The sequence below is a fragment of the Entelurus aequoreus genome, linkage group LG02 (genome assembly GCF_033978785.1).
Source record: "Entelurus aequoreus isolate RoL-2023_Sb linkage group LG02, RoL_Eaeq_v1.1, whole genome shotgun sequence".
In the NCBI taxonomy this organism is placed as follows: domain Eukaryota; kingdom Metazoa; phylum Chordata; class Actinopteri; order Syngnathiformes; family Syngnathidae; genus Entelurus; species Entelurus aequoreus.
Window position 1 is genome coordinate 86794884 of NC_084732.1, and position 8808 is coordinate 86803691.

Genomic DNA, 8808 nt, shown 5'->3' on the forward strand with positions numbered 1-8808 from the left:
ACTTACAAGAATGCATTATTTCAGGCATTGTTAATCATTTTTCATGTGTAGTTTAAGAGTTATGTTTAAATAACTGTCATATTGAGTGTGGCAGTTATACTGTCATATTGAGTAAAAAAAAACTAACCTGTCTTTGCAAATGTAGTGGAAAGTCCAGGTTGTCAATGAGAACCAAAGTAGATTTAACACAAGAGTTTTATTTTACTCATAATCAAATGGTACAATGGTTGGGTTGAGTTGTCTAGCACACAGAAAGTTTCCCCCCCGGGCGCGCCCGTCACCATGAAAAAGATGGTGCCCAAAACACTCTCTTCGTTTGGCTTTATCCGTTTTTTATCTCTCTTGTTAGTGCGTCAATGTCTTGTTTTGTTTTCCCTATCTGTTCCATAACAACTCGAATCTTTTAGACAGTCAACACATTCAGTTAGACAGGTTGGCACGACTTAAAGTTCACTTTTGTCCCACAGAAGAGGAAGAGAAATCAAAATGAGCATACATTTTTGACAGACATGAACTATAGGTCAAAGGTCAGAAATTCTACTACATACCCGCCTTCCAGGGTCTTAAGACCCTGGACCAAAACAATTTCTGATATAGACCACTAAATGAAATCTCTACCGCAGATGGAGGCAAAAACCTCAATGTTTTTATACGAGGCAAAAATTCCGTCTATGACCCTCCTTCAGAGCGATCGCTGTTACCAGCCTGCAGTAAAACCATCTCACAGAACACAATTAGTGGCCTACCCTTTGAGTTAGTAACGTAATACCAAAATACTTTGATCATGAACATAATTAGATGAATATATATATGCTTATTCAAGATGCATTTTCACATTAATAATGAATCAAACAAGATCTGGTTTAGAATTAATATAGACTTATGACTGTAAGCTGTTGCATTATTATTTTTCCCGGCATTTGCAATGAATGTAGTTACCAATTGATTTTGTACACACAACTGAATTTCGTATGAGTCCATGTTCGATTAGTGCTCGTATGGATGGCTCGGTGGTGCCTCAGGCTGGTGGCCTGCCGACACCTCGTTGGGCTTTTGGCTGCCTTGGTGAAGAAAGAGATCCACTCAAACAGTCTGTCTCTGTCTGTTCTTGGGGTGTGGTTCAGTCCATTGGGCAGACTGTTCAGTGGCATGTGCGTGCTGGCCGAAATTGGGGAAAACTCAGGTAGAGTTGGAGCTGTGGGGGCTTTGGGGAAGGCTGGGGCAGAGTATGGGGCGTGGGGCTTTGGTCCAGGCCCTCGGCTTGCTTCAGGCCTCCTCGCTGCTTCGGCACTCCCGACACTTCTTTCCACAGCTGCTGGAGTCCCGGTGGACCCATTGGCTGGCAACCTTAGTTGTTCTCGTCATCGCTGGCAAGGTGTTGTCTCTCCTCTCGGTTCCTTCCAGTCAGGTATCGGGTGTTGGTCCTGGATCGGCTTTGACCGTGCCCCTCTTAGCGAGTGCAAGGGAATCTGGAGTGGCTGCTTTCATCCTCAAATCTGCACAGAGGAACTGGCACACAAATTCTACATTTTGCAAACTTACCATTTTGGTCTCATGGTCTTTCCACCTTCCTAGGAAGCTGCTGGTCCTGAGAAGTGCTGATCTTGTGACTGAAGAAGATTAACCTGTTTTCTTAAAATAGGTGCCGTTGTTTGACCTAATCTTTTTGGGGAAACCATGTCGGGATATTAGATCATTCACAAAACATTTAATTACTGAATTGGCACCCTCCTTTGAGGGTGGGGTTGCTTTCGCCAACCACTGCAATTGTCAATCTAAATCATTACGTTCCTTTATCCTTGTACCGGATTGATCATATTGATTAAATAAAACCTCAACACGCTCAAACTTGACCCAATCCAAACTCACCTCCCCCCTATGTCCCTCTCACAGGGACAGTGTTAGTCGTAGTAATAGTAATAGTAGTAGTAGTAGTAGTATTAGTAGTTTCAGAAACATCCAAGAAAAAGAAAAGACAGCTGATAGTCAAGTGCAGCAAGAACAGAGGCGGAGGACAGGTCATGTTTGAGGTCACTGTTCGCTTTTGCAATAGTACTTTGATATTTTACAACACCTAGTGAATTATTGTGGCCTCAATAATTCACTAAATAGTTGTATTTAATTTAGTTTATCTATGATGGGACAATGCACAGAAACATTAAGTTCAGAAAAAGATGTGTTCTGTACCAGATTATATCTAAATAGCTACTTTCCATCTGTAGTCCCTGGCTACCTAAATTAAAGGGATCCACAAATCAAGCACTAAAATTATGACACTAATTAATCATAATAAATATATACATTCATAATAATCAATAATTAATCAAAAATAATCATACTGTAGCATGTATTCAGTTATAAGAAAAGTCACCAAATGCCCCTTCATGGACACATACTTACCATACAATACAACCACACCTTATTTACATCATCACACAAAGACCATACATGCTCTTGTTCACATCTGTCATCATTCGTAAAAACAACCAAGATTTTAACAGCCATACCTCACAATTTACAACAAAAATGCTCTCATGGATAAATATAATACTCATTAAATTGATGTGTCAACATAATGCCCCTCTTAGTGACCGTGTGAGCAGCCTTGATTGCTCCAAAGCCACTTTTTAATTTCAAATTTTCTATTCCTTTTGTTTTAACGTGGAGAAGGCTAATTGGTCTGTACATGTTCTGGTCTTCTTTATTTCCTGCTTTATGGATTTAATCATAGTAGCAGTTTCTCGACGTGGTAGGGAAAGTGTTTTCCGTTATTGATTTATTTATCAATCGTTGTTATACGAGCAATAATACAATCCTTATATGTTTTTAGGAAGATAGTGTCCAACCCATATATATATATCTCTAGATCGTGAGTCTGATAATGCAGCGAAGATTTTGTTTAACTTTGTTTCATTTGTTAATTCTAAAATTAGTCCATCCTGAATAAATGACAATTATTTGCACTGATTTTGAGGGACTCTTTATTCAGGGTTTGTACAGACTGGATGAAATGTTCATTAAAATTACCACTTATGTCCAGACTGTCTGCGATAGTAGCGCCATTGATATTTAATGTTATAGTGTTGTTTCTTGTTTGCTCTCTTTCCGTAAGTTTGTATCTAGTTTTTTTTCTGTTTTTTTCTATAACTCTCTATTGTTCCTTTTTGCAGCTTTAATTAATTCTAAGTGAAAGTCAGCCTTAGACTTCCGCATAAACATTGTAACTTTTGTTCCTCCAAACTTTTAAATCATACGATCTGTATTTAGACCTGTTTTAATTGCTCTTATGAGAGCTGAGTCCTCATGTCTTTATTAGAATCCAAATTGTTTTATTAATCCAATGGTATTTTTATTTTACACTCTTCTTTCTGGTTTTGTTTTCGTGTATTTACAGATGTTCTCTTTGCTTTTTGTCATCCAATTGTAATTCTAGTAGAGCTGCTTATCATTTGTATCATGTAGAAGCCGTTTATAATATCCTTTAGTTTCTTTCTACGCGTCTTATTTAACCAGTCCAGATTAACGTCCTCCATGACGTTACTTCTGTCATACTATGCTGTTTGAGGATGTCTGAAAATGAATCAAGAAAAATGTCTTTAGCTGTGGTCGGTCGGTATACTACAATTACCTTGAAATACATTTCTGAGGAAAATGTGATTTTAATTTCAACATACTCAAATTGATCTACTTTTAATGTTTTCCCTTTCATAAATCATAATTCCTCCCCCCTTTGTCACTTGATCTGTCTTTTCTGTAATCTTGTCCCCCGGGACATTAATTAGAACGTAAAGGTGTTGTGGGTTTTAACCATGTCTCTGATAGACACGGTAATCCGGATTAGAGTCTGACAGTAACTGCTGTATTTGTTCAGTATGTTTCCTGTGGTAGAAAGTTTAATAATGCGGACACGTTTGTTACTGAATACTTTCTACAGACTTCTGTCTCTCTGCGACTTATAAACAATAAACAACTATAAATATTTGATATGCTTAAATTTTGTTTTAGCTCAGCTGTTGTGTAGCTGCTAGCTCTTTGTAGCCTACAGCAGAAATGTCCAAATTGCAACCAATAGCTTTGTTTTTAACAGACAACCGAAATAATTGAAAATGTGGTATTAGCTTATCGGTTCAATCAGCGGCAGCTACGCCCTGTTTTATCATTTGACCTACATTTTTTTGGTTTCGTAGGCAGGACAGAGGGAACAATGTGGGTCATTAGTTGTCCATCTTATACCATTCTAATTGTTTTAAGGATAGTTCACATGAGCGGCCATACCTTGAGTCCCACCATATATAAGAGTCAAAAGGCTCCTATTATGAGTCGTCTAATTGGTGATCATACACTTTGGCGGTTTGGGTGGCAGGACACACGGACGCACCTCAGTCAGCCAGTGCTAGGACAGTTGGAGCAGTCCCCGTCTTCCACTCATTCCTGGGAGGCGTCCCCAGTAGTTGTCAGCTGATGTCGTGCTGTCAGGCAACATCAGGAAGTTCCTTCTGTGCAGTATTGAATTGTCAGGGCACAGTTCGTAAGCAGGTCAATACAAGGTGTGTGCAGGTTGACCACAAAGGAATGCTTCAAAGATTGTGTTGAACATTGTCCGTTGACACTTATGTCCAGCAGGGGTCTGTTTGTATCCTGCTGTTCGTCCTGCTGTCACACCTGTATTTTTTGTGAGCATGTTCTGGCTACAACTTTGGAGCTTGTCTTGTTCAGAGAAGCTGGCAGTCCCCCGGCTGCACATCCTTTCCACCCTCGCTTGACCTAGCACAACCGTGGCTACCACCCAAGTCCGTCTGAATGGTTTTACGTTTTGTTGAGGTTTTTTCCTCCAGAATTTGGAACTCAAAACATGTACACCCATCATTTTCATATCCTCTCGGTTAGTTCAATTTTGCATATCACGTTGTTTTTTTTTAATTACAGTCTTAACTATCCCATTAATTGCTAATCAATAACCTTAATTCAAAGATTATACGTACTACTTCATGTGTATTTAAGTACCCTTTTAGTTCACTTAAAGATTATGTATAAGTTAATTTAAACTATCATTTGTCTATCAGTAGGCGCGAGCAAGCTGTCATGCTTGCACTCTGACCTCCTGCTGTGCGTGATACTCTCCAAAACAAAGGAATGTTTTTATTCACGTTTCTCCTTATCTTTCAGCTAAATCTTTTAATCTTTTAACTTTTAACGTCCGTACTGTGTTTATTTTTATTGTCTGCATTTTAAAATATTTAAAATCTCAGGTACCCCTTGGCATACCTTCAAGTACCTCCCTTTTTTGTCCGGGCGGAAACACCATACCCTCATTTGAGAACTACTGGTTTAGCCTATGAAAAATCCTTTGTCTCATACATCATTACACTGTACAACTCCTCTTTGGGGGGCTAGGATGACAGGGAATGCAAAACAATAACAGTGCAATACTTTTTTTTATATCATGGTCGTTAATGCCTAGTTTCTCTTTTAATAGAATCTATTTTGTTTCCATTTATACCCTTATTAGTTACTGTTTACTTTTCAGTTCTTCTCCCAAAGGGAACTCTCCTGAAGGAATCAATAACGTTTTATCTGTCTATCTATCTATCTATTACTAACCCGAGCACAATTCATGACGTCATGCTCATCTTGCAGACAGTTATTTCCATTTAGTTTTATTCTCTATTTGTAATTCTACATGCACCAATGTCACATAAAAATTTGCTTTCTTTGTTATTTATTTACATTATTATTTCTGGTTTACTTGCTGTCTGTTTACTTAAGTTCTCATATTTTGGTCTGTCTTCCTTCTGATTAGAATTTGTTTAATGCTTCTCTACGTTTTGTTTTGACAATGGCGCTGAGTGGCTCTTATCTGTACTTCTTCAGACTCTATGTTTCACAAAAGCCTTTAGATGTATTAGAATATAAATTTAACTTTTATTTTATTGTGTGTTTATTCCTAAAAAAATTAAAATGTCAATGTATGATCAATTTATCTTTATCAAATTTAAATTCAATATTATTAATTTATTTGTTGTTTAACTATTAATTCAAAGTTACAATGTGTCCTAATCTATGATGTTCGTGCGTGTGTGTTTGTCTCAACTTCCACACAGAAACTGGATGGATCAGATAAGCAACAAGGCTGTACCAAAAAAAAGTATACTAGACATATAAATTAATGATGAATCAAACAATGTTTCAATGTCCCACAATCCGTATTTATTGATTGATGTTTAAACGTGTAATTTTCCATATATCTATTATTTTACTGGACTTAGCAAGCACCTACTACTAGCACACTCTACAGACCGAGAATAACTGTTCAACCACACTTAGTAATGCCAAGCTAGATGCTAACTTAGCCTTACTATGCCTAAGTAAGCAAACTTTTGCTAACCTAGCCCAATGCTATGCTAACACAATGCTAACCTAGCTCAATGCTATGCTAACACAATGCTAACCCAGCTCAATGCTATCAGTGTCACTCCTCTTCGAACCAATGCCTCACGCAGCTGTCACTCACACAGCCTCGTCACACGCACACACTCTTATCTCAAAATGTCTCCCAGCTGAGACTATATGCGTCACACAGTCACTCACACACAGAGAATTTACCAGCACAGTTAAAAGTAAATGCAATAGACAACTACTTTTCTCATCCAGAAGCACAGCTGTATCATATCAGAACCTTAATAATAAGAACAACATTTATCATTCACTCTTAGATGGACAAATAGTCAAGTTTAAGGAGGGTCTTCTGGGCTTCCCTGCTTAGGCTGCTGCCCCCGCGATCCAACCTCCGAGAGCGGAATAAGATAATTAAATGGATAGATCATACACTCATATGTTTTCTGTACATAAACGTTGTCTACTTTCTCACACGCACACACATTTTGGACAATTTCGCAACTTTTGCAGATCAGCGTGGGTGCGAAAAAAGCGTGAGGGGAGAGGTTGATTTTTTTTTTTCAGAGGGGAATTAAAACAGATAAGAAACCATGTGCTACACAAAAGTTATTAAAATACGCAGATATATATATATATAAATTTAAAAACACACATTTTTACCCCACAAAACACTCCCCCCTGGTCCGGACCAATATAAACAACTAATGCACGCGTGCTTTTGTGGAATCGGCCGTCTCATAACACACACACGCAGGTCATTCTTACTCATATAATGGCGATTAACCCATTCAGCGGAGCAAATCCTGCTTTTCCTTCCTGACCAACACGGATAACAGCCTAAGGCGCTGTAGAATCACCAGGAATCACCCTTCAATTTCTACAGTACATCGTGTCTGGTCAGTCCATATAGTTTCACCAAGACTCTACCATATGGAGCCCTTACTCTATCCATCTATACTGCAGCAAATTTCCAAATTCGTGACAACTTGGCTCAGTTGATCTCCTTTACCGGAGTCACTGAACGATCACCTTATATCAGGCTTTTTACCCGGCTGCAGCTTCCACATAGACAGATACGTAGGACCTTCATAGACGTCATAAATTTGTGTGGGCCAAATGTCACATCAGTTTAGCCAACCTTGCCTTAAATTTCGCTGTGTCCAACTCCGGCTAACCATGTACTTGCAGAAAAAAGCATCCTCTGCCAACAACGACAGAGGATGAAGAGGTTAAAAGAAATTTTTCGTCTCACATCGTCTATGCTTCTACACTCCAAACCACCAAAATTCTATCAACAATCCCCATTTGTTAAAAACAAGAGATTACAAGTTTTCAACAAACACACAGACAAATGATCACATATAATACAACTCAAGCCAACCAACACATGCCTCAGTCTAGGTTGTTTTTGGAGAACTATCTTTTATGAAAAAAAAATTCAATTTTCATCTTACAGATCCCGTTTCTCTTCAGACAGACAACTTTTACACAATAAGCAAAATAGCTTACCTTTTATTAGATGCGCGCGTGCAAGCGTTGTCTGCCTGAGAGAGAAGCCGGGAGCGGATGTTGACTTGCAGAGTTCTGGACCATCCTAGTTCGTGACGCCAATTTTGTAGTGGAAAGTCCAGGTTGTCAATGAGAACCAAAGTAGATTTAACACAAGAGTTTTATTTTACTCATAATCAAATGGTACAATGGTTGGGTTGAGTTGTCTAGCACACAGAAAGTTTCCCCCCCGGGCGCGCCCGTCACCATGAAAAAGATGGTGCCCAAAACACTCTCTTTGTTTGGCTTTATCCCTTTCTTATCTCTCTTGTTAGTGCGTCAATGTCTTGTTTTGTTTTCCCTATCTGTTCCATAACAACTCGAATCTTTTAGACAGTCAACACATTCAGTTAGACAGGTTGGCACGACTTAAAGTTCACTTTTGTCCCACAGAAGAGGAAGAGAAATCAAAATGAGCATACATTTTTGACAGACATGAACTATAGGTCAAAGGTCAGAAATTCTACTACACAAACCTTACAAAAGAAAATGTTTCTAGTAACACTCACAAAGATACATTTTTTCACGCATTATTAGACATGTTTCATGTGTGGTTAGGAGTTATAAATAAATAATTGTCATATTGAGTGTTACAGTTTTAATGTCATTATGTGTAAAACCTAATTTTTGTATTTGCTAACCTTACAAAAACAATTGATTCTAGTAAAACTTATATAGATTCAATATTACAGGCATTTTTAGACATTTTACATGTTTGGTTTAAAATTTGTGTTTGAATACATTTGTATTGCTTTTTTCGCATTATCTCAGGATTCTAAGAACATTACTTTCATATTGAGTAAAAAACTACTTTTTGTTTTTGTAAACCTTACAAACTCACATAAATACATTATTACAGGCATT

The 8808-nt window shown here is 38.1% G+C and overlaps 1 long non-coding RNA gene across 1 annotated transcript; it reads right to left on the reverse strand.

The window, feature by feature from the left end:
• Positions 1 to 340: 340 nt before the first annotated feature.
• Positions 341 to 8154, reverse strand: LOC133640352 (uncharacterized). The gene is made up of 3 exons (XR_009824123.1): positions 7906 to 8154; positions 4379 to 4496; positions 341 to 1610 (listed from the first exon to the last, which is right to left on the reverse strand). It is a non-coding gene; the product is annotated as an uncharacterized LOC133640352 (long non-coding RNA).
• Positions 8155 to 8808: the final 654 nt, after the last annotated feature.